This window comes from Schistocerca gregaria, chromosome 2 (genome assembly GCF_023897955.1).
Source record: "Schistocerca gregaria isolate iqSchGreg1 chromosome 2, iqSchGreg1.2, whole genome shotgun sequence".
NCBI lineage: Eukaryota > Metazoa > Arthropoda > Insecta > Orthoptera > Acrididae > Schistocerca > Schistocerca gregaria.
The window spans coordinates 429,638,773-429,665,512 of NC_064921.1; the positions used below are offsets into that span (position 1 = coordinate 429,638,773).

At 42.9% G+C, this 26,740-nt stretch overlaps 1 protein-coding gene and 1 non-coding gene across 2 annotated transcripts in view; both read right to left on the reverse strand.

Annotated features, from left to right (window-relative positions):
- Nucleotides 1-26,740, reverse strand: part of LOC126324491 (pH-sensitive chloride channel 2-like) — a 255,393-nt gene that overhangs the window by 213,981 nt on the left and 14,672 nt on the right. The window lies entirely within an intron of this gene.
- Trnat-cgu (transfer RNA threonine (anticodon CGU)) lies at nt 10,145-10,217 on the reverse strand. Its single transcript has one exon. It is a non-coding gene; the product is annotated as a tRNA-Thr (tRNA).

Here is a 26,740-nt window from a genome sequence, read left to right on the forward strand (position 1 = left end):
GCGTGGACGATTTACTACATATTACGCTCCTGTTACATTTTTGGTGTTGTTCTTCTTCTTATACATGCCAATTTGCGGTTTTTTCCCACATTTCACAGCACTAGTAGCGTAATAGGTAGTAAATCGTCCACGCAACCTGCCACTGAAGATGCTTTGCATTCAGTTGTAGTCAGACGGTCCATAAAGTAAAAATTATCAATATACCGTAATATTACACACAACTGAGGAAGACAGGACTACAAAAGTTGAAGATGTTACGGGGCTGTGGTTTGTGGACATGGAGCTGGTGCCCAAAAGTGTCGCAGATTTGTTCCATCAGGTTCAGATCAGACGAATTTAGTGGCCAGGACATCACGTTTCGTCGCGCGTATGCTAGTTAAGAACGTTACAGAAATTATAATTAGCAAAATTTAGTCTTATACCAGGGCGATAATATGGAGAGGTGGGAAGGTGGTCTTATGGGGGTCAATTTATTTGGAGTAGAGTTCGTATTTTTTACATGGGAAGTGTGTTCGAAAAATAATGGAAATTTTTGTTTTGTTACCCACTCCCAAGAAGTCCCCGTTAAATTTTGTGCGCTCACGCCAGCGCTTTTTCTAATCCCCGAAACGCTTCTGGAACTTGGTCTTAGTGACAGCTGTCTCAGCAATTCTTTTGTAATCACATTTACGTTTCTAAAATAATGGTCCTATAAAGTTTTCTTTATTTTTGGAAACAGCAAAAAATAACATGACGCCGTGTCTGGTGAATATAGAGCCCGTGGCATCATTATGGTATTGTTTCTGGCCAAAAATTTGCGAACAAGCAACGAAGTGTTAGCAGGTGCATTACCATGGTACAAAATCCATGCTTTGCCTCGCCACAAATGTGGGCTTGATTTCGGATTACTTCATCTAAACAGTGTTGAACTTTTAACTCGTACTCCTTATTAATGGTTCGGCCCTGGGGTAATAACTCATGTTGCAATAGGCCATCAAAATCGAAGAACACACTGGGCATAACCTTTAATTTGACATCAGTTGTAAGCTTTATCCGGCCTTGGCAGTCCAGAATGCTTAACGTTATATCCGTAAGCCCATGTTTCATCACCTGTTATCGCACTTTTCAAGTTCTGCACCATTGCTCGCTTCATCTAGCGGCTCCTGAGCAACTTGCATTCACTGCTATTTTTGAAATTCAACAATTTTGCAACAAAATACGCTGTCACACGTTACGTACGCAAAACATTCGAAAAAATTACTTGTCATGAATCAGTTGATATGCCAGCGTCAATGACTGCCAGGAAGTTTCATATCAGTGCACACTCCGCTGCAGAGTGAAAATCTCATTCTGGAAACATCCTCCAGGCTGTGGCTAAGCCATGTCTCCGTAGTATCCTTTCTTTCAGGAGTGCTAGTACTGCAAGGTTCGCAGGAGAGCTTCTGTAAAGTTTGGAAGGTAGGAGACGAGATACCGGCAGAAATAAAGCTGTGGGAACCGGGCGTGAGTCGTGCTTCGGTAGCTCAGATGGTAGAGCACTTGCCCGCGAAAGGCAAAGGTCCACAGTTCGAGTCTCGGTCGGGCACACAGTTTTAATCTGCCAGGAAGTTTCATATCAGCGTACACTCCGCTGCAGAGTGAAAATGTCATTCTTGATCTAGATTTTTCAAAAAAAATATGGAGTGTGAAGCAAAAAGCTGAATCACATGTGTCTTTATTTTCAACCTAGGATATCCTTTGTATAACTTGGTCAAAATCAGTGACCCACATGTAAGACCGTCCTCTTCTAAGCCGTATTTGCTATACGTTGTCATAAGAGTTTTCGCAAGAGAATATCAGCTAGTAATTACAGAAGACTACGGCAAACATTAAAATTTCCATCATCAGTCACAGACTCGGATTTAAATTTGTTATTGAACTTCGAATGGGTCAGTGTCTTAACTACACTCCTGGAAATGGAAAAAAGAACACATTGACACCGGTGTGTCAGACCCACCATACTTGCTCCGGACACTGCCAGAGGGCTGTACAAGCAATGCTCACACGCACGGCACAGAGGACACACGAGGAACTGCGGTGTTGGCCGTCGAATGGCGCTAGCTGCGCAGCGTTTGTGCACCGCCGCCGTCAGTGTCAGCCAGTTTGCCGTGGCAAACGGAGCTCCATCGCAGTCTTTAACACTGGTAGCATGCCGCGACAGCGTGGACGTGAACCGTATGTGCAGTTGACGGACTTTGAGGGAGGGCGTATAGTGGGCATGCGAGAGGCCGGGTGGACGTACCGCCGAATTGCTCAACACGTGGGGCGTGAGGTCTCCACAGTACATCGATGTTGTCGCCAGTGGTCGGCGGAAGGTGCACGTGCCCGTCGACCTGGGACCGGACCGCAGCGACGCACGGATGCACGCCAAGACCGTAGGATCCTACGCAGTGCCGTAGGGGACCGCACCGCCACTTCCCAGCAAATTAGGGACACTGTTGCTCCTGGGGTATCGGCGAGGACCATTCGCAACCGTCTCCATGAAGCTAGGCTACGGTCCCGTACACCGTTAGGCCGTCTTCCGCTCACGCCCAAACATCCTGCAGCCCGCCTCCAGTGGTGTCGCGACAGGCGTGAATGGAGGGACGAATGGAGACGTGTCGTCTTCAGCGATGAGAGTCGCTTCTGTCTTGGTGCCAATGATGGTCGTATGCGTGTTTGGTGCCGTGCAGGTGAGCGCCACAATCAGGACTGCATACGACCGAGTTACACAGGGCCAACACCCGGCATCATGGTGTGGGGAGCGATCTCCTACACTGACCGTACACCTCTGGTGATCGTCGAGGGGACACTGAATAGTGCACGGTACATCCAAACCGTCATCGAACCCATCGTTCTACCATTCCTAGACCGGCAAGGGAAATTGCTGTTCCAACAGGACAATGCACGTCCGCATGTATCCCGTGCCACCCAACGTGCTCTAGAAGGTGTAAGTCAACTACCCTGGCCAGCAAGATCTCCGGATCTGTCCCCCATTGAGCATGTTTGAGACTGGATGAAGCGTCGTCTCACGCGGTCTGCACGTCCAGCACGAACGCTGGTCCAACTGAGGCGCCAGGTGGAAATGGCATGGCAAGCCGTTCCACAGGACTACATCCAGCTTCTCTACGATCGTCTCCATGGGAGAATAGCAGCCTGCATTGCTGCGAAAGGTGGATATACACTGTACTAGTGCCGACATTGTGCATGCTCTGTTGCCTGTGTCTATGTGCCTGTGGTTCTGTCAGTGTCATCATTTGATGTATCTGACCCCAGGAATGTGTCAATAAAGTTTCCCCTTCCTGGGACAATGAATTCAGGGTGTTCTTATTTCAATTTCCAGGAGTGTAACTATACTACGAGTCTGTCCAAGTCCGAAACTGGTGATGAAACCCTATTACGCCACTGACAAACCTTACCAAGGGATACGCATCTGTTTTGATCGGGTTAGAATATAGTGTAGTGTAGAGAAAAATAAGAGACACATATCTTTTTATATGTGCCCACACGGCCGTTAAGAGGTTGAAACATACTAACGAAAAAAATTCAATTGAGTATTTCCGAACTAATACTCGTGAAACGGTAACAGATGCGAGGAAACTTGAAATAAAATTTCTATGGGTTTTAATGTACGCATCAACAGTGCACCCAGATATGTCGAAAAAGTAATTTTTTTCGAAATACCCTCCCCCCCCCCCCCCACTACTTTGGTTTTCATTTCGACGGGAGGACGACGGTTCAATCCCGCGTCCGGCCATCATGACTTAGGTTTTCCATAATTTCCCTAAATCGCTCAAGGCAAATGCCGGGATGGTTCCTTTGAAAGGGCACGGCCGACTTCCTTCCCCGTCCTTCATAAAAAAACCTAGAAATACGTCTACACCGCTATAAGCGTTCCCTGTATGTGCCCGTTTCAGTGGCGGTTGTCATATTGAATTGTTTAATAAGTTTGCTTCAGATAAATATGAGAAATAAAAAAAAATGTGGTTGTATTTGCGTTTTCTTTTACATTTGATGAATTTTTTGTTTTCTAGTAGCAGTCTTTTTAAATTTAATTGTATTGTATATGAAATTGCTTGTACATTATTGTTGTAACGTTATTGTACATCTGTGCAATAACGAGAAAGGCGCAGAATGCGCCTTAATATAGAAATATTTCTTGCTTGTTTCTAACAAATGCGTACTTGAAATACCACTTCATTATATGTGATTGAACTTGGTATTACCCATTCTATAAGTTTTGATATTAGTCAAATGTCGAAATGAAAAACAAGATAGTGGGAGAGAGGGGATTTTGAAAAGAAAAAAATGACTAGAACAGGATACAGGATGGCGATAGGAAGATGGATGGATGGATGGATATGGTAGATATGGGCGCTCAACAGTGTAGTCTTTAGCGCCCGAACGGAAACAACAACGGACGAGTGTCACTAAAATGCAGCAAGTGCTAAAATAGGACTAAAATTAAAATTGAAAGGCTACGTAGGTAGTTTGCACGTCAACAGTTGCAAAGTGGAATGCAGCACATAAAGAGGATAACTGCAAGAGAACGTAGGTGAAATTGTTAAAATGAAGCACATAGCACATGTTTGGAACTGGCCTATTACAAGTATAAAAAGGAGTGGTAAGCCACTCTGCAACACACTAAAAGTTCCAACCTAAAATTTTTGGCTGAAGCCCAGAAACATCACAGTACCTTAAAACTTTCTTGACACTCGACTCGTCATCGGCTAGAATCGAGGGCAGATCCCCACTAATATTAACTTCTGCCCTGATAGAACGATATAAATCACACTCAACTAAAATGTGGCGTACAGTGATTCGTACGCCACAGGCATCACACAGTGGGGGTTCCTCTCGCCGTAGTAAGAAGGCATGCGTAAGAGGACAGTGTCCTATGCGAAGACGTGTAAGGGTCACTTCGTCACGCCTAGGTGACCGGCAGGAGGAACACGCGATAGGAAGAGACAACGCGCCACCCGTTAAATTAGCCATATCAAATCCAATGGTAACGACGCCGGTCCCGTGCAGATGTGGGCACAAAGACACAAGAAAAATAAGAACACTTCGTCTTTATGACATGTTGAGCTCTGCTTGCGACACACATACAGTGAGATGTCTGAACGTCTGTCGAGAAACGGCGACCCTTTCTTCCTCAGAAGCCGAAGCCACAAAAGATAGTGGTGTTGGACGCTGCATTCCGGTACGAAGTCGACTTTCTAACTTTTACCAAAATTGTTTCATTGGGTTCAAGCGGGGACGCTGGGCAGGCTACGAATTTCAAGAATATCATTGTCCATAAACAATGGCCTCACTGATGCTAATTTATGACAGGGTGCATTTTCGTACAGATACAAACAATCATCGTCCCCGAACTGTTCCTCCACTGTAAACGGTACTTAATGCTGTCAGATGTGTTCATATTCCTCCACATGTTTTCCTAAGTGATATAATGGTACCACACTATAACTACGAAAAACACGCTATACAGTAACACCATCTTCACCTTACTTCACTGTTGGCACTATGTACAGGTATGATGTCAGGTAATGCTCTCCAAGCATTCTACAAACTCACATCGTATTGCGACAGTGTATAGGGTGATTCAACGCTCCAAATCACTCGTTTCCAGTCATTCAATGTCCTATGGCGTCTCTTTTTCCACCACAACAAGCGTCTCTTAGCGCTGACAACAGAAACATGTGGCTTGAGACCTGCTCGAGTACTTTACCCCATTCTTTTTAACTCTATAAGCACGATCATTCTGCTAGCGGGACTACTGGTTGCACTATGAAACTCACTAGTGTTTCCTTCCGCTGAGTTCATGTGATTTTTTACAACCACCCTCCGCAATTCTCAGCAATTTGTGTCCGTCAGTACATGAGCTGTGCCTGGTCACGGTTTAGTTGTGGTTGTTCGCTCACGTTCCACTTAACAATCGCATCACCGATAGTCGACTTGGGCGGCTTTAGCAGGGTTGAAGTGTCTCTGGATTTGTTATTCGGGTTGACATCAACGACTACTCAACTTTCGAAGTCATGGAGTTCTCTTGTTCGATCCGTTCCGCTGTTACTCCTTCACTAGTGACAGTTTTGTATACTGGCGGGTCCTCCTCTCGTAACATCTAGCGGTCAATTCTGCATAATGCGGGTGTGTCCGGATACTTTTGGTCAGAAAGTGTACCTTGGATTGAGGGACACAGCTATAGGGGGCACTGGTGACCTAAGCTATGCAGCTAATGTTCAACATTCTGCAGCCAAATCCAGAGGCAATTTTTACCGTTCCACCATTATTGACTGATTTAGAAATCATTTGAAGCCAACTTCGAACGAGGGTTCGCATTGGTTCACCGAATCCGCTTTGTGGAGGAGCATGTTAAAATATTAGCCACCACCATTCTGGATTAGATTTATCATGGACTCTCTAAATGAGCTGAAGAAGATGCTAGGTTCACTAAACGTGTTAAAAATCGCTTCATCCCACCATGTTTTCCAATGGGCGTAATGCTTCATCTCTAATGGTCTCGATCTTGACAGAACGTTACAATCCCATCTTCCTTATTTTTTCGTATTATCAAATTGGTAGTTAGTACAACAATACTGTAAGGTAAGGAAATAATGAATCAATCACGTAGACGTGGTCGGCTGATGTTCAGTGCCTAAGAATAATAATCACTGTGGGCGTCCACCAGTTGGACGGGTCAGGTTTCGAAACCGTCTCCTGTGGGTACCCCAGATGTTTCATCATTACTCTAGTCTGCAGACTACCCTAAAAATAGAGCACATCACAGCACAGAGTCATAGCGAGGAAAATGGCCAAATTTCAGAAGAGTACAGGTCCCCCGTCAGTACGCTCGACCGACCACTAATGAACATATGTTTTCAGTGTAGCTCTTATGTTGCGTCACGCTTGCTCGTGTCAGGGATAACTGTCCACAACGAAAACCAAGCCTCTGTGTGCTTCTGGCGGCTGAGCCTGGCAAACTTTTGCATAGTCCAGAGGCGAATCCGACGCATAGTTGTCACGCATTATAGAAAAGTTTTACCTGGTTATAGTATTCAGGTCTTTCCTTGATTCGCACGCATCGGATAGTGACGAAATTCCCGTCCAATGCTTGTTAATCACAGGGCGGCTCCGTTTCTGCACGTGACTGGTAAAACAATAAGCGATTTGTAGCTTGGTCACTTTCACCCTGACCGATATTCCGATATCTCCAATAAACGCTGACCATTATAAAATGCTGGATGGTATAGAAGGGCCACCTTGAACTGAGTGAGCCTCGTAATTCAACCACCGCTACTGATGAAACTGTATTTCAGTGTACACCTAATGATGTGTAAACTGGAAAACAGTATACAACCCACGACCTCGAAGGGTTCAGAGTTCAAAACATGGTACTGTTAGATATTCTTCTTACGTTAGTAAAGGGAAGGTGAGGGACTGGGAGCTGAAACCTACCATGGGGACTCTGACTACTAAAGTTTATGAAAGGTAAAAAGATAATGGTAACTGAAACGTGTGCGGAGATCAAACGTATATAATTTAAGTTTGACCACGGGAGAAATATGCATCCATAAATCTTGAATGGAATTATTATCGAATAAGAAATAATGGTCATAAGAGACTGCATTGCCATGTAAATGTCTTGCCTTATAAAGCAGAAGATAAGACTGAATAACTAGCAAGCTTCAGGGAGGAGATGGAAGAACCAGTCAGAGCCAACCGAATTCACACATTATTTGATGGGACATTCGACAAGGCCTCTGGCTCACGTCTAAAACGTGCATAACGCTTCCTTGAGGCAACATTGCATGTTGTTCTGAAAACGACTGTACTCAGAAATGAGCAGCTGGGCTACGCGAAAACAGCCATTTGAAAAATACCGAGGCAACAGAGTCTAAAACAAATTATAGGCGAACCCCCGCTAATAACAGATATGGTCTACGACAGATTTCTTTTATGTGGTCTAAATGACTATGTTTCCAAGTGAGCGCTAGGACAATGAACCTACGAGCAAAATTATAAAATCGCTGCGCTACTGGTGAATGTGAATGTTAAAAAATGTTTACTTCCAGTGCATTTCTAGATAAGGCTACTCAGAGGCTGGCTGAAGTTCTCCACAGAAACGGAGGACGATGTATGAACAGGATGATTTTACCAGAGGGGGACGAACTACAGGAAACAATTCCTGGGAGGATAAGTAGCAGAAAGAAACGTATGGCCAGAAATGCGTACCATGGGAGCAACACCCACTGGAAGGTAGAGGTAAAAGATCTTCGACACTGTAAGTTTAATGACTGAAACCACACATGAAAACACAGCAGGAAAGTGGGCACGTTCTGTCAGTACCAGTGTTTCAGTTCCAGAGTCGAGAGAGCAGTGAGCTGGAGCCTAGCCATTTGGTAGCCACATTACAGTTCAGAATACCGAAGGCACGCCTCCCAGCAAGGGTCGCCCAGGGCAAGTGTAGGTGCACCTCGAGTGCGAGGCGTTGTGGAAGGATGACTGGTTCCTCGAAGCAGTCGTGAATAATCCGTGTTCACATATTGAGGCTGAACCAATGCTGATGGTTTGCTGACACCACACCACGGTAATTCTCTGTAGCCCATAGGTGAGTGTTGTGAAGGTTGACGATACTGCCCCTCGTAAATGTAGCCTCATCTGTCAATAGGATGGATAATAGAAATACCAACACGCTAGTGGCCTGTGCCATGCACTCCGTCTTCAGGCTACGAGTGGCCTACCGGGACCATCCGACCGTCGTGTCATCCTCAGGAGCGTGCGGATAGGCGGGGCGTGGGGTCAGGATGGTATTCTTGACTGAAGCCGCTACTACTCGGTCGAGTAGCTCCTCAATTGGCATCATGAGGCTGAGTGTACCTCGAAAAATGGCAACAGCGTATGGCGGCTGGATGGTCACCCATCCAAGTGCTGGCCACACCCAACAGCGCTTAACATCGGTGATCTCACGGAAACCGATGTATCCACTGTGGCAAGGCCGTGGCCGGCCTGTGCCGTGAACCAGAGATAAAACGGTCGCTGCAGAGGGAAGTCCGTATGCAATAAGGTCTGCATTCGTTGTCAGTGATGGAGATTGTGGCAACCGTCGTCGAGAATGTTCCACACCATCGTCTGCTTGCACCATGCTGGCGCTCCACCTGCACGGTACTGATACTGGTGTCACTGTCAAAGACATTTGATCTCCACTTTAGAGTGGGTGTACCTCCTTCGAAATGCATTTCTATCCATATGTCGAAGTGAACTTTTTTGCTACTTATCCTCCTAGGGATCTTTTTCTGCAGTTTGACCCATTTGGCAAAACTGCCTTTGTGTAATGTGATATGAGTGTGTTTTCCAGCCTAACTCTGGAACATTGAGAGCAATTTAAAGGGAATTTGGCGTATATCTGACCTTGAAAAAATTTTGATGCACTATGACACTTAATTTGCACCAATGTAGTAGGCATATGGCTTACTATCTAGAAAAAAGTACTGTGGGTGTATAAGTAAGTAATCAGGCAAGTATAAATAAGTAACCAGTCAACCCCGAGTTATCAGCTATACTGTTACAAATTTTATAGCGTTGTTAAGCTAATAAACATGAGCAGGGCACTCTCACCTCCTATCCGAGTGAGCAGCTCATCTGACAGTCGTGTATGAAACTTTGATCAGCATATTGCGAAAATATATTAAACCGTTTACAATACTAATAAAGAAATGAGTACTTATAGCAAGTCAGTACAATACGTGAATGAACTACACAATTACATATGCAGAAAGCTACATGTACGGTTGAGATGAAGGATTCGTCTGAAGGTAAGATAGACGTAAGACAAATTGTCCTGTTTATTCTAGTACACAAAAGCTTTCTAGATACACCCGTCGAAAATAACGAGGAAGCAATCAGGCTAAAAATTAAGTAGGCATTTTTTTTAGTTATTTTAGTTTTAATGTTGGGAGCATCTGATTGAGGTGGTGGTGGTGGTGGTTAGTGTTTAACGTCCCGTCGACAACGAGGTCATTAGAGACGGAGCGCAAGCTCGGGTTAGGGAAGGATTGGGAAGGAAATCGGCCGTGCCCTTTCAAAGAAACCATCCCGGCATTTGCCTGAAGCGATTTAGGGAAATCACGGAAAACCTAAATCAGGATGGCCGGAGACGGGATTGAACCGTCGTCCTCCCGAATACGAGTCCAGTGTGCTAACCACTGCGCCACCTCGCCCGGTCTCTGATTGAGGACTTGCGTCTAAGCAGATATTCATTTCTAACGATAGACCTCGTCTATTGCCAGACAGCAATTGATTTGAAATCATTAATATCTGAACTTTATTCCTATCAATTAATAGAGTAGTTAACACTTGTAATTAAAAACGTTAGAGACTGTCAGGAGTATGCCGTCTACTTCTATATGAATTCCTTCTCTTCGCTGGTGGCTGTTTATGCACATAATGTTCTCTGGAGTTTAGTTGGGTGCGTGATGAGGTAGACTGGACGTAGCGGGCCAGGTCGGTGACTAAATGTTCGGTCCGACCCCCACGGGGACTGTGGCACACCTTTTCAGAGGGCAGCACGTGGTGAGTCGAATGCCCGGAGCACTGGACAGCGAGCCAGCCAGTCAGCGCTGGCGTTAACGCGTCGCGTCCCTAGGGATCCAAGGCTACTTTAACAGATATCCTTAACGTAGCATGGCCAGTACCTGCACTAGCACAGTGTCTCAGGTCTTACAAGCAAGCATCCGCAAAAAACACACATCAAAGGAACCTTGTTTTTTTGCCGAAAAATCGCATTCAAGCGGCCCTGTGAGATGACAGCCAATGACGGACAAAGACCTTGGCGTTCCGTGACAAGCGTTCAGGTAACGTTGTGTTCAGGAATTCTTTTCTTTTAGTAAAGCGATGCCCAACTTTCTACAGCAGCTTTATGCAGGGTGAAAACCTCTGGCCTATAAAGTTGCGAGAGGGCTCCTCATCTAATCTAAAAATGCAGTGGAATAGGAGAAGCCAAACGCAAATTTCTGAAGAGTGTGGACTTGGAGGCGAGCGTATTGGCTGAAGTAACAATTTAGCTGAGGAGTGGGAGAGTAGCTCAGAACTGTTTAAGAACTGTATGCTTGGGTGTGTAATGATTGGTTCATTTCGTAAAACTTTTGCATGTAGGGGAGACAGTTTTACTAACAAAAATATCGTTGCCTAGCATTTTTGCAAAGCTTTTTTTCATTGGCGCATGCGAATTGCACGAACCAGTAGAGCAGAAATGGTACTCTGTGTCAATAGATAAGGCTTTTTGGGACGTGATTATATTGTAGTGGAGTGGGGAAGGGGGGGGGGGGGGGGGGAGAGAATCACATCAGTTTGGAACGCAATGGAGAAGAGTTCGTCCGGAGATCTGATACACAGCTGATGGGTTGAAGTCTGGGGCAGATGAAGCGCTCGCTACACTTCATGCTTTGGATGCTGAATAGCGAGAGAGATCCGGACTGGATGCGAGATACCGTGAGTTTTTAGGTGCACTGTTTGGATTAGCCACATTTCACGAACACAATATTTTTCTCGGGCGATTGTAGGCTCACTCATCACTCAACCCGCAATGTTAGTTGCATGTGTAGTTTCTCATTCTTTTAGGGGTTTTGGACAACTTCTGTGTGGCCACCAAAGATTTATCTCCCCATGATTCACTTCTAGATTACGGTTTTGTCTCATTCATCTAACCAATCCAGTCTCTGTCAGGATATTCAAGTGATAGATTAGTATCGTCCCATGTCAAAAATTGTTCATTTTCTTACTCTCTGTATTACAAGTGATCTAACAGAACCTTTAATAATTTGCTATTCATGTATATCAGCAGGGAACTTTTGTAATAAACAGGGATCAATGTGGACCACTGTTTCACTTCATAGTTCGACGAACACCCTGTTTGTTATCTTTTATGGGGTCAGTACCATATCTCATATTTGCTTCGGTCACCTGTGACCTAATAGTTGGATGAGTTTCTGGGGAGCGATCTGATTATCGGCCAGTCGTTTAATCCTGACACCCACAGGGGTATGTCGAAGACTCAGCTGTACCCTGAAACTAACTAAATTTCTCAGAACGCTCTCTATACGAACACGCACAGTAACGGAACATTTTCCAAGCAGTGACGCTCCTTCGATGAGTGAGAACAGACTGCATTAAATTACTATCAACCTGCTCAACACTTCTTGCTGATGTCATACGACATTGAATGTACAGCCACGTAACGCTTTGGAAAAGGAAGAGAGGGAGAGAAAGAGAGAAAAGCTAGTAAGCGAGCATCGCGGAGAAGACACATTTCATGACTTGCATCGTGCAAGCTCCAAAACAAAGAAACACAATAAAATAAGAGCTTCAAAAATGAAAATGAAATAGTTGAAACACATCGTTCGAAACACGTAGCCTACCCCATGAGGCTGACAGGGACAGGACAGTTGGATTTACATTAGCTTGCATTACACCTAACGGCGAACGAATAGCAAAAGTTCGATCTCTTTTAAAACAAATATAAGACACTATTAGATAATAATTCAGGCAGATTGCTTGTGCACTTCAGAATGCGCAAGATTAACGATTAGAAACGTGAGCTCAGCAAGCGGTAAAAAACAAAAATCCTTGAAAACGTTCTCAGACAGAAGAACCGAAGATACTTAACACCAGAGAAGTACTTTAAATGCGAACATTTTTAGGTTAGGCTTTACCGTGACTGTTATTGACATTAAATGAAACAATAAGTTGACTGTTACCAGTCACTGTTTATTTGTTTCCACGACGCGTTTCGAAGGTTTAAACCTCCATCATCAGGTGGATATACATCAGTTAATATGGCATTTGTGTGTTTGTGTTGTGTTACGATTTCTTTGGAGGAAGTTGTGACACTGTCTAGCGGAGAAAACAAAACAGTATTTCAGAACTTGGTCTGTTTTGACAAAATTGAACTTGTATCTAGCAGTAAACATAAATTAAATAAGATAAAGTACCTCCAGTGGTCACAGGATCCTTTCACAGTCGTAACACATCACATGAACACTATCATATTGTATAAACAAATATGGCGTCGTAATCTATTAGGTGCATGGATCGTACAGCAAAAGAGAAAACGTTCTCACAAAGTCCAGAGAATATACGTCCTAACAACATTATTACAGAAAACTTTTTTGAAGGATTTGGAGGTGTTGAATACATTTGTTGGAGTAAATACTTCAGGCAGTATGTAAATACGATTTTGACAGCTTAAAATAGCATAAAGTTCATACTCATTTATACAATCAGGTGAGGTGTTAGAAACTTTCAGGACAATAATCATATTGGCTACAGTGATAAAATAAAATAAAATAATACACAATTGACAATTCTTATAGGGGTTCATAGGTAGTTATGAAAGCCTGGAGGCAGAGGGGGAAGGAATATAAAGAGAACATGAGAGGGAGGGAGAGGGTGGAGAGAGAGATTGTATGACAGCAAACTTTACAAGGCAAAGGATCTTAAGATTATATCTGTTGTATGTATTAACTGTCTAAAGGTTGTGGTAATAAATTGGTAAATGCTTAAAAAGTGCACATGGATGTGCATTTGTATCAGCAGTTGTATACATAGTTTCAAGCTGACAAGGGGTACAAGCTGTTGGTGTGATTGTATATCTGTAAATGAAGTCAATCTCCTGTACACTCAGGGCTGTTATGGTAACATAAATAAATATTAGTGGTAAATCTTAGGGTCTGTGTGTGTGTGTGTGTGTGTGTGTGTGTGTGTGTGTGTGTGTGTGCTTAGCAATTTTTAATGACGTAGGCAGTTGTTGAAAACGGAGATGATACTACTGTAAATATTGTCATTTTTGTCATTTAAGATGCATTCAGGTTGTTTAGTTTGATGTTTGTATATTTGGAGTGTTTCAAGGATGTCTAGTTTTCTGCCTTTGGTTGGATGTGTAGGATGCTGAGTTTGCTGTAATAATGTTGTTAGGACGTATATTCTCTGGACTTTGTGAGAACGTTTTCTCTTTTGCTGTACGATCCATGCACCTACTAGATTACGACGCCATATTTGTTTATACAATATGATAGTGTTCATGTGATGTGTTACGACTGTGAAAGGATCCTGTGACCACTGGAGGTACTTTATCTTACTTAATTTATGTTTACTGCTAGATACAAGTTCAATTTTGTCAAAACAGACCAAGTTCTGAAATACTGTTTTGTTTTCTCCACTAGACAGTGTCACAACTTCCTCCAAAGAAATCGTAACACAACACAAACACACAAATGCCATATTAACTGATGTATATCCACCTGATGATGGAGGTTTAAACCTTCGAAACGCGTCGTGGAAACAAATAAACAGTGACTGGTAACACCAGAGAAGTAAACAAGAGCTATCATACGCATGGGAGGAAAATAAACGAAATACGGAAATGAAGTATTAAATTCTTAAGTTACATCTAAAAAACTCTGTTGTATCACGATCTCTAAAATAATCTTTAGTCGCTTTAAGATTATCAACAGAAAAAGAAAATGCTTCGATAAATGTCTTGTAAACACCAAGAAAATCGGACAATAAAATATATCTCACAGAACCAGATTCCGATACAAGTTACACACATTTAAATTGTTCCCGGAACAACAAACCAAATAGGAAAAACACTGAACACATGAAAGAGCCCGACCGCCCTACCCAACGTCGCCCAAAGCGACACAGGATGTCAAAGCAAACACGTTTCAGCTGTCTAGTTTCCAAACATGTTTTATTTGGCTGCCAGTTTCAGCGTTTCACTACGCCATCTTCAGGCCCCTGACCGACCGTGCAGGAAGATTCTACCACGGTTCTGATCAAAACAGGGGCCAGCAAATACTTGTGTTAGTAGATTTTTACTCCACTGGTATTATTAGATTTCTGCTATAGCAAAAATCTACTAATACCGGTATTGCTGGCCCCTGTTTTGATCAGAACCGAGGCAGAATATTCCTACACGTCAGCCGGGGGCCTGAAGATGGCGTAGTAAAAGGCTGGCACTGGTAGCCAAATAAAACGAGTTTGGAAATTAAACGGCTGAAACGTGTTTTGACATCCTGTATGGAACAGTCGAGTTCCGCAACCATCTGTAAAAAGGTGGACGTACAGAGACAGTGTCATACTGTTCTCTGTGACCTACGGAAACCATTCTATTCAGTCTTGTGCAGTCGTTCAGCGAATAAACACTGAGCTTACCGAGTATCGGCCGCCAAATTTGTGACTAGGTTCAGACTCAATGTGTTGCTCTTAACGGGACGGCATCGATATATGGCTACCCCAGTAGAGTTTGCGGTACACAGTGCGACTCAGGAGCGAAGGTACAGGCTTGGAGGGTTGATGGTATTAGTGACGCTGAACGCAAAATTTCATGTGGGCGTATACCCTATTCCGAATGGTTTCCGAGATAGAGCACATTATTATCACTTTTGTACGTTTTACGTGCATAACATGAAAACTGTAACCATCAGCAAAAACGTGTCGCAGTATAAAATTAAGCGAAACTTACTGCAAAAAGGTCGTATTCATTTTTTTCTAGTACTTCCAGTTTACGCGAAGAGAGCACTAGAATATTGAAAATCTCTCGCGACGCGCATGCGTTGTATCCTAGGTAGGTTTTGTATGCCAATTCCAGGTAGTTTCCCTACTCGACAGACAAGTGTCCGGCATAAAATTGATCATCTCAACTTAATGCACAGTACTGTTATGCGGTGTAAACAATCACAATGTTTGCGTAATATAGAAAAATAAATGGCAATGTACATTAAATGTGTTCTATCTTGGAAACCACTCGGAATAGGACTTATGTTCGTATAACGTTTCTTGTTTAGAATCACTAATATAATCAAGCCTCGACGCTCGTATCTTTTCTTATGACTCGCCCTGTATAAAAGCTATACTCTGAATAGCGTCGGAAGCTCCTTGATGACCTTCGAAGACGACAGGTCTACTGTTGCCTAAGGGAATGCTGCAACAGCAGACGACTGTGGCGAAGTGGAGAAGACCTACAGAAGATCGATGACTGTTGCAGGGATTAGAAGTTGATCCTGAATCTAACTAAATGTAGCGTAGTGCGCATAAACAGGTAAAGAGATCCATTGCTGTTCTATTTCACTAATGATGATGAATCACAGGAATCAGTAACAAACGTAAAACATATAGGTGTAATAGTCCGGTGCGATCAAACGTTGCGTGGCCATATAGCACTAATGTAGGAAAAGCAGATGTTAGGGTGAGATTTTTTGGAGGAATCTCAAGGAACGAAAGAAGTGACTTACGAGACACTTGTTCAACCGATTATTTAAGAGATGCTCATAAGTCTGAGATGTGTCCAAGAGAGGATTAATAAAAGAGACGGAGAAGATGCATGCGTTAATTTAGTAAGTGTGAGAAAGTTAGGGAGATATTTAACAAACTCTAGACGCAGAAGGCGGAAAGAAACGTTGGGCGCCAAGGAGAGGTGTGCTGCATAAATTCCGAGAACGAACGCTGAAAGAAGAGTCGGGCAACGTAATTGCTTTCTCCTACGTACAGAGTGACTCAGGAGGAAAGGTACTTGCTTTGAGGGGAGATGCTATTAGTGATTCTGAAAAAAACACTTCAGAAGCATTAATATAATCACCCCTCAAAGACTGTACCATTTCTACTAATTCACCCTGTATGTCTCGCGAAATGACCACGAGTAGAAAACCAAATACGTGAATGGAATGTGGAAGGGAGGAATGATAGTGGTACCATCATTATCCTCTGTCAGACACCGTATGGTGGTTTGCGGAGTGTAGCTGTTGTACAATAAGAGAATGCTCGCATCAAAGAAGTTCTTAAGTCACGAGTAGTTATTTAAATGGTTCAAAAGTCTATAAACGCAAAAGAGATGCTACTATGCAACGTAGATTTTCAGGTGCCGTGTCTAACTGCTGATTCCATTTTAACATACAACTTTTCGAAGACTAAGATCGTGTGGTGATACAGGCGATGGTCTTTCGTGGATCGAGACTCTGATAATTAGGACAGTCCTTAACACTGAAATGGAATCATCAGCTCGGCAAGACACACGAATATTTACCTTATGTCATCTGCTACGAGAAGAAACACACAAAAAGCAAATAGCACTGGACTAAACAGAACAATATAGGAATGCGGTAGAGTAAACAAACAGCGCTAGCTCGCCACAACATCCGTGTGCAACATGTGCGGTGCCGCAGCCTACGAGAACTTTCACGCAGGCCTCGGCGGTGCACATCCCGTTGCTGGGTTGCTGGAGTTTGTAGGGCCCGCCTGGTTTGTCGCATCAAAAGAGAGAGATAATGTTTTGACGGCGCCGAGCCTTAGCAAACGTACAGCGCGTTGAGATTGGACACCGCCCCATTAAGATGTGAACAAAGGTCTTGCGGCACGTCCCTAATCTCCACACAGGTAACGTTACTTCTGTAGGGGCTTCGCACCTTCAGCTCTTGTTTGTGGGGCTCGGCTATAGCGATATAGCTTTGCCGAACCCATCTCACTGTCAACCGTTGTAGCTGAAGCTTGCCAAATGATACTAAGATATACAACTATATCTTGAAGAATAAATATTATCGCAGACATTAGCGTAGTTTGCGGCACGCGATAGGTCAACTACGCCATAGCCCTTCAGATTTTATCTCCTTTTCATCTGCTGCTATATATATGTCTATTCTGCGCATATAGGTAACCACTTGTTAAGGGATGACAACAAATGATTAATATCAAAACAAGTCGGTTCTTCACTGTACCATCCACTATCAGACAAAGGAAGAAATTGCTACCTCAATCACCGCGTGTCATAACCTCTTTTCCACCTACAGTCCTTGAGCTGAATACGTCACGAATGCGTGAAGCACACACACACACACACACACACACACACACACACACACACACACAGGCGCAGGTGTTGACACAACACCTTAACATGCCTAATATGATGTAAGAAAGCATCTGGCATTCATAACAGTTTCCTGTCGTCTCAGAGCGAATAAATACCGGCACTGTATAGTTTTCAAGGGCCTATTATATCATTCTTCCCGCAAAATTGCGACAAGTTTAGGAAACGATGTTGGAGGTGGATAGCGTTCACGTACCCTTCTCTACGAAGTAGTCCACAAAGGCTCAGTAATGTTGGGGTCTTGTGTCTATGGTGGTCAGAGGAGATGCGACAACTCATCCTCGTGTTCCTGGACGATGAAAGCTGCGTGAACAGTGTCCCAGTCGACTTGGAACGAATTTTTTGCTTTTGGGGAACAAACATAGTACTATGGGATGGATCTGATCAGCCAAAGAGGTTACGTAATCCTTGGTAATAGTCCAACTTTGTGGAGTAGCCAAGTGGCCCATGAAGTACCATGATACCGCTGTCCAAATCATCACCAAACTCCCGCCACGTTTCTCTTTTGGGACGTAAACTCGGTCAGAAGATGGTGTGAAACACAACTCATGCGCCCAAATGAGTTTCTTCCGCTAACAGGGTTGGTGGGCGTGTCATTCAGTTGTGCAGAGACTTCTGCAGTTGTCGCCCTATTATTTTGCGTCACAATCGTTTTCAGAGATCGTCCGTCACGACTTCCCAACCCCGCCCCCCTCCCCTTTTCGCCCCCGTTGGAACTTAGCGGATGATGATTCTACGCCTTTTCCGTACGCAGCATAATCTTCCATCCGTAACTCTTGAAACACCAAACACTCGGCTCCCTTCGTTATGGAATCAGCCACCATACGAGCCCCAACAATTTGCTCACTCTTGGATTTATTCAGATCCGACACAATGCAACCCCAACTAGACGGAGCACTGTTCTGGCCACGACTGAGACTTGCAACGTATTGAGGACATTGCACGGGCACCGTGCGTGGTCAAATACACTAGCGCAAAGTGAGGACTCGGCTAGCATCCGCATTTATGTTCAGGCATGCATTTCTCACGGTATTTCCAGGTTTCTGTTCTAAAAAAACTGGTTGCCTTATAAGAGTAACAGAATTAGCCTGCCATGCATCGACAACTCAATTATATGCTTGTCTTGATCCAAACATATTTCGCGCTACAGAAAAGATTTATTTAGTGAGAAAGTAAATGCTGTGAATTGGAGACCTGTAGAAACATTATTATACTGTCCATTAAATAGTATTTTTTGTGCGAGAGCCTGTCCATTTCAGTCACAGGATTATACAAATGTTAGAGCGTCATGCGCAACGCAGAGATACACAATATCTATACCGGAAATGGTCTTTGATATTCTTGATGCTGGCACTGGGACAGACGAGCTCATCATACACATGTTCTATCGGTAACAGATCTGGAGATCTTGATGGCCAAGGGAGTACATCGACATCACGCAGACAGTTCGTAGAGAAACGTACCGTGTGTGCACGAGCAGTGTCCTGTTAGAAAATGGCACCTCGATACTGTCGGATCAGAGGTAACACCTGAGGACGCAGGATATCTGTGGCGTATCGTTGTGTCGACAGAGTGCACTCAGTAGCTACCAGCCGTGACATGAGGTCATACTCAATGTCTCCCCGAACCATGGTGCCAGCGGTAGCACTCCCGTGCCTCTCCAAAAGCTGGAAGAATGGCACCTCGCCGTAGGTCGCCGCATACTCGCCTATGACAATTATCCGGGGTAGTGCTGAACCGCAACCCATTGCTGAATACAATGTGACGCTTTCGTCAGCAGTCCATGCTTCCCAGTCACGCCACCGCTCCAAACGCAGCCGTTTGTGTAGTGCGTAACGTCCCCTTAAAAAATTATAAATTACTCTGCTGGTAAACCTCTTACGATATTTGATACAAAGACAGCTGAGTAAAACTGAACCTACTCAGACTGTTCTTCTTTACTTATTCTGATCATCACTAAACTGACACACAATATTTTTTTTTTTTAGCGCAACGCAATCTGACTTTCAATAATCCCTACAAAAGAATGGCCCTGACTAACAATATCCTATACTTTTTATGAATCACTTACCTCACAAAAATCTTCGTTACTCGAACTACTGCAATACAACGAGTGCCAATACTGCCAGGTAAATAAAAGATTCTAACTACTGAAGGCACTAACTACTGAGAGGCATAGTTAGCAAATGAAAGATTTCGATAGAGAACAAACAATGTATTTATCTTAATAGCGTTGAAAAGTCATTAATTTTTGTGACATCCATTTTCTGACGGACACACGTCCAGATCGTCCGCTCAAAGCTCTGGCATCTATCTCTCTCCACATCCACCACTGCTGGCGGCTCACCTCCAAGTGCACAACGCTATGCGCTGTTCACATCCAACTGCCCAACACTACAATAGCGAATATTCGTACAAAGAGTCCAACCAACCACATACTGCACACAGCACAGTCAGTGATTTTCATACAGAGCGCTACGTGACGTTACTAACATAAAAACCTAAACAGCCTACTTGCAAGTGGTGTCAATGACATGAGACGGTAATTCCCTGATGCAACTGCTGATAGTCCACCAGTGGTGCAGGATGACACAGAATATCCCAAGCAGTCCGTTTCTAGTTTTCAGAATACAGGCGAAGGTACGAAGCGGTTAGGATGCGCTCGGTGTGCAATACAGTAATTCTCCCTTGGGATGGTCAGACGTGGTCGACTGGAACCTTTATGACGAGTATGGCCGTCCTCGGGTTCCCATGCAGTCGAACACAGGGCTAGTGTCACGTCCTTATGTCCCACAAGTCTCCCACAAATCTGGATACTTTGGCCATCACCGTGGCGTGACCGGGAAGCATGATATGCTGATGAAAGCGTCACATTGTGTTCAGCTCTGGACTGCGGTTCAGCACTACCCCAGATGACTGTCGTCTAGTATATGGCGACCTGGGGAGAGGTGCCATTCTTCCAGTATTTTGGAGAGGCACACGAGTGTTACTGCAGGCACCATGATGGTTTGGGAGACATTGAGTATGACTTCAGATTACGGCTGGTAGTAACTGAGGGAACTCTGTGGACACAACGCTACACCACAGATATGCTGCGTCCTCAGGTGTAGTCTCTGACCCGGCAGTATCGTGGTGATATTTTCTAACAGGACAATGCTCGTTCACACACGATACGTGTTTCTATGAATTGTGTGCGTGATGTTGAAGTACTCCCTTGGCCAGCAGGATCCCCAGAACTGTCCCTGAAACAACACGTGTGGGACGAGCTCGTCAGCCCCAGTGCCATTATCAAGAATATCGAGGACCATTTCCGCTATATACATTGTGTATCTCTGCGTTGCGTATGTCGTTCTATCATTTGTATAATCCTGTGACTTTTCAAACTCTGTCAGCTACTGACAACGCTGTCTCAGACGAGTACGCGGCATCTCCTTGTCCTTCATGTTGTTGTTGTGGTCTTCAGTCATGAAACTGGTTTGATGCAGCTCTCCATGCTACTCTATCCTGTGCAAGCTTCTTCATCTCCCAGTACCTACTGCAGCCTACATTCCTCTGAATCTGCTTAGTGTATTCATCTCTTGGTCTCCCTCTACGATTTTTACCCTCCACACTGCCATCCAGTACTAAATTGGTTATCCCTTGGTGCCTCAGAACATGTCCTACCAACCGATCCCTTCTTCTAGTCAAGTTATGCCACAAACTCCTCTTGTCCCCAATTCTATTCAATACCACCTCATTAGTTATGTGATCTACCCATCTAATCTTCAGCATTCTTCTGTAGCACCACATTTCGAAAGCTTCTATTCTCTTCTTGTCCAAACTATTTATCGTCCATGTTTCACTTCCATACATGGCTACACTCCATACAAATACTTTCAGAAACGACTTCCTGACACTTAAATCAATACTCGATGTTAACAAATTTCTCTTCTTCCAAAACGCTTTCCTTGCCATTGCCAGTCTACATTTTATATCCTCTCTACTTCGACCATCATCAGTTATTTTGCTCCCCAAATAGCAAAACTCCTTTACTACTTTAAGTGTCTCATTTCCTAATCTAATTCCCTCAGCATCACCCGACTTAATTCGACTACATTCCATTATCCTCGTTTTGCTTTTGTTGATGTTCATCTTATACCCTTCTTTCAAGACACTGTCCATTCCGTTCAACTGCTCTTCCAAGTCCTTTGCTGTCTCTGACTCAATTACAGTGTCTTCGGCGAACTTCAAAATTTTTATTTCTTCTTTGTTCTTCATAGTAATCACTAAACGTCTGAAGCTGGCCATGCTCCTTATATACTAAACTCTACCAGGCCTGGCAGTAACAATAGACACGTGCATAACTTACTGACTGGGACGGCCGTTCTACCTGTAACAAAGAATTACAGCTCTAATCATTTACATACCCGGTGATGAAGTGCACGTGTACGAAGTTGCATTGATATCGGACCGTATCTTCTTGCAGCTTCACGTTGTTTTCGGGCAGTGTATAGACTACAAAGTTCGTATGTTGAAAGTAAGTTGAAAGTACCCTGCTTTGTGATCCATTGCTCCTCTGAATTCCTCTCATCATGTTTTTCAAAAGCAGTATTGCGAAGAATTTTGTAATATGAATTAGCGTATTAAAAACGATATATTCTATCATACATTGCTTAAGTAAGAGTTAACTGCATCACAAATACTCGAGTAGCCCAAAAGCTCGTTTATTTTTCATTATTTTCAGCCTGTAGAGTTGTTCGAGACTGATACCGATGAACTGGCTGCGTAACCGAAGAGGGAATAATTAGGCGACGTAAGCAACAACCAGATTGGGCACAAGGTGAGCTTCTATAATGTCTGTCAATCGGACTGTTTCATTCTGTCGAGGCGCGCACAGAAGAGGAAGCAGTCGGGACGTCTTGTGGTGTTGTCCCACTGGCTACGTGCCAGCTTGACACTCACATTAACATTTCTGTAAATAAAGGAAAAACTAAACGCCTCGATCGGGCCCACAGATCCGCGCGCTGACCGTCGTGTCATCCTCTGCCAAATGGCGTCAGTGGGGTCCGGTGTGGAGGCGCATGAGGTCAGCACACCACTCCAGACCTTGGATCCGCTACTTCCCACTCAAGTAGCTCCTCGGCGGCCAGTTCCAGTCCCCCCACAAAGGAAAAATCTCTGGCAGTACCGGGCAGTGAACCCGTGTACTCCACTTGGCAACTAAACGCGCTGGCTACTCAGTTACGGAGGATGAAAGCATCTTTGCGTATGTCCAAGATAGGAGGAAGTGTAGCACCGGTCGAAAATTTTGAATCTGTTTATTGCAGATAGATTTCAACTCTTGTGCAGCTATCTTCATTGCTACACAAACAAAAGAACACAATGAGGATCAGGCACTAAAATATAAATTAAAACAAGATCACATGTACTTCACCTTGTAGACCGTAAATTCACTTACCCATTATATCAATGTTATGACGACTCATCGTAAATAAAATCGCACAGGTTACCAATTGAAATTGCAGATAACGAACAGTTAAACTGAGGTTGTTGCTTACATTTCCATGCCGCATACCGCTTTATGTGACGTCTGTAGTAACTAGCGTCAGCTTTATTACAGTCATTTGTATTCTACACTTTTTTTAAAAAAAAATTAAAAAAGAAAATGTAATATCCCTACATAAAATTACAGTCTTTAAATACTAAAATACATCCAGCAATTACGTTTAACCCAGAAGGAAGAATCCGCATATAGATGGCGCAAATGAAATACTATTAACACATGTTTTTGAATAGAAACTAAAATCAATACAAATATTAAAACAACAAAGTATATGTTACGGATACATATCTCACGCCGAATACAAAATTGTAACTTACATGGTTCTCAAGTATTAACCAAGAAAGTGCAACGTATAAATTGGCTTGTAAATAGTTATGACTGTTTATAATAGAACCAAATATGCCTTGGTTTGCTGTCAACAATAATACAGATACATGCACTGTCGGTGGCTACTGGAAAAATGGTTTGATTTGTGAGGTGTAAATTTTGTTCTCAATTTGCCATCGCACAGCACTAAAAGTGCCGTATGCGAGATGATGTGTGTCTTTTTTTTAATTATGTGACTTTGGAAAATCTCTCAAAATTGGGCGCTTCTCATAGCCACCTGCTCACTGAATAAGATGGCAAATCTGATTTCTAAATATCTCCATTTCCTCAAGGAGATCCACAAATCTGCTCTTATTCCCCTATGCAGCAGCATGAGTTAGAAGGTCAGATCAGGGGCACAATGAACAAGATGAACAGCAAAATTGGGTTTTTCAGCTATATTCCTCCTCTCTAATGCCATATACTCAAGAAATCTAATCTCAAGCTGTCTCCCAGTTTGCCCCATGTCACAGGTATTGCAACCAGATTATTATAAGTTGTATACTCATGATTCATGGATAAAAGTAATTTACGTGTATTATTAGCTAATAAATGGCCAAGTTTACTTTCAACTAAAGACGAAATGACAACATTTTGTTGTTTCAAAAGAGGTGCTATCGTTGCACACACACTGCCATAATAGGGCAACGTAGTGATCTTCTTATTACAGTCGTTATCTTTATTAGTCAAAATATTTGTTCCTTTTTGTTCTGTTGTCTTTGCTATTTTATTGTAAATGTTATAAACATCATATTAAGTATAGTTGTTCATTTTTGAAATATAGCTGGTAATCTCAAGTTCTGTTTTGTGCTCGGCATCTGGCAGTGGAAGTTAGATATCCTATCAATGGCAAATTTAAAAAAATACGACAAATATGTCATATCCAGCTAGTAGGAAGTACCGCTGTTGTTGGTGTGAAGATTCAACACATTCTAACAAAGATGTTGTTTATATTTACTTATTGTATGTATTTACCATATGTTTTTCGTTCGTATTGAATTATACCTCACATTCAGTGGTTAGGAACACAAGTCAAAATTAAAATTTCGCAAAATTACTTTTTCCCGTGTTTTTTGATGGAGTAGTCAGTCATGTACTTTATTTTCAATGTCTGGTTTCTGGCTATATCTCCAGGTGGAGTATATATCGCACCCCGGCGAGAAAAGTGACGCAACTAAGTCAAAAATCGGCAGTTTTCAGTTTATGTCACTGAAAAATACGTGCACGAAAAATGTTACATCTGCGTGTCGCAATTTGTCCACTTCGGGGCAGTTGTGTGAGGTTTGTTGTAGGCTACAAGATAATTCGCCACGGCAAGAACAGTGTCGCTACAGCGCTGTTGCTGGCAGGTGTGCATGGGTCATTCAAAACGAGCGGCAAATAGAAAGTCTTTTTTAATATCAGTGATTATCATAAAGTCTGTGTTTGCACAGTGTCTGTATCTTATGTTACTATTTCCTTCAGATATGTATGCATGTCTCAAGAAACAGAGACTGTTTCGTCGAGTACAGTTGTTGTGCATTTTACGAAATTTTGTTTGTTGCAGCTTAAAAGAAAGAAATGGCAATTTCTGCCATTAAGAAAGTTCGTACAGAGTTCCTTCTCTCGGCGAAAATAATTCCTACATTACATAAGCCCATTTATGATTTTATGTTCGTAAATTGTGTTATTTAAATTGTACCTAATTGATGTCCCTTATTAAATTGTATTAATTTTCATAAATTATAATTTTGCATTTTATTTTTTTCTTATATACCAATTTCAACTTGTTTTTCATTTGTTATACTAAATTAAGTACTCATTTTGAAGGACGTTCAAATGTCGTATTATATTACGGTAAGTATCTATGGGTGGAAAAGTGGCAATAGTGTAACATTACAGGTCATAACAAAAACTTTTCTAGGAAAGCAAGAGAAGTGACTGTTGTGTAGAATATAATGGAATTCACTGTCAAAAACACTTATTTGAAATTTAAAGAAAGCATATAGCATTTCAGTATAAGTTTTATAGAACTCTATTTTTATCAAGAGTTGCATTTTTTAGTTGTGTCACTGTTCTTGTAGGAATGCGATGTTACAGTCAATGATGCCGATCCATTAACACTGTAATGGTCTGAAAGTTGATTATTGCCTTAACTAGGGGGTTAGTTTATGAAATAAGATACGAAAATGAAATAAACGCACATAACTGTACTACTGTAAACGAAATTGTGATAGCTCTAGCACAACAAATTGTATACAGCCATCCTACACAAGGTTACAATGCTGAAATTAAATCTGTGATACGAGAAAGAGTCAAATCAAACGAAAGAGTAGTGGAAATACAGTAACAGGAGGTTCGATATTAGAGCCTCAGAGAAAATATTTGTTTTACTTTTACATCCCATATGGGCTGGAATATGTCCCAGTCAGATGAGGTGCTAACATATTGAAGAGGTTGTTATTTTAAGAAAGTTACTGAAGTAGGTTAATCAAAACGAAGTAATGCGCCTGTTCAATTCTTTACTTGTTATTAGTAGGAGAGTAATTAAAATTTTCATCTGAAGGAAGGATGAGAAATTGAGTCTAACGTCACGTCGACTTGGAGATAATTGGAGAGGGAGCACAAGCTTGGATTATGTCACGGAAGGGGAAGGTAATCGGCCGTGTCTTTTCAAAGCAACTATCCCTACATTTGTCTGGGGCGACTTAGGAAAATCACGGAAACCTAAAGCTGGAATTTCCATCAGACCATAGCCCTCTTTTTCTTCCCATATGTCCCCCTTAACACTTCAGATGAATGCTTGGAAGGTTCCTTCATGGAGGCCACGGCTGAAGCCTTGTGGACCTTGGGGCTCTGCCGTCAAATACCGGTACCTCGACATCCACAGATCATCATATGGTAACTGTCCTCCTTCTTCCCAAGTAATATCGATC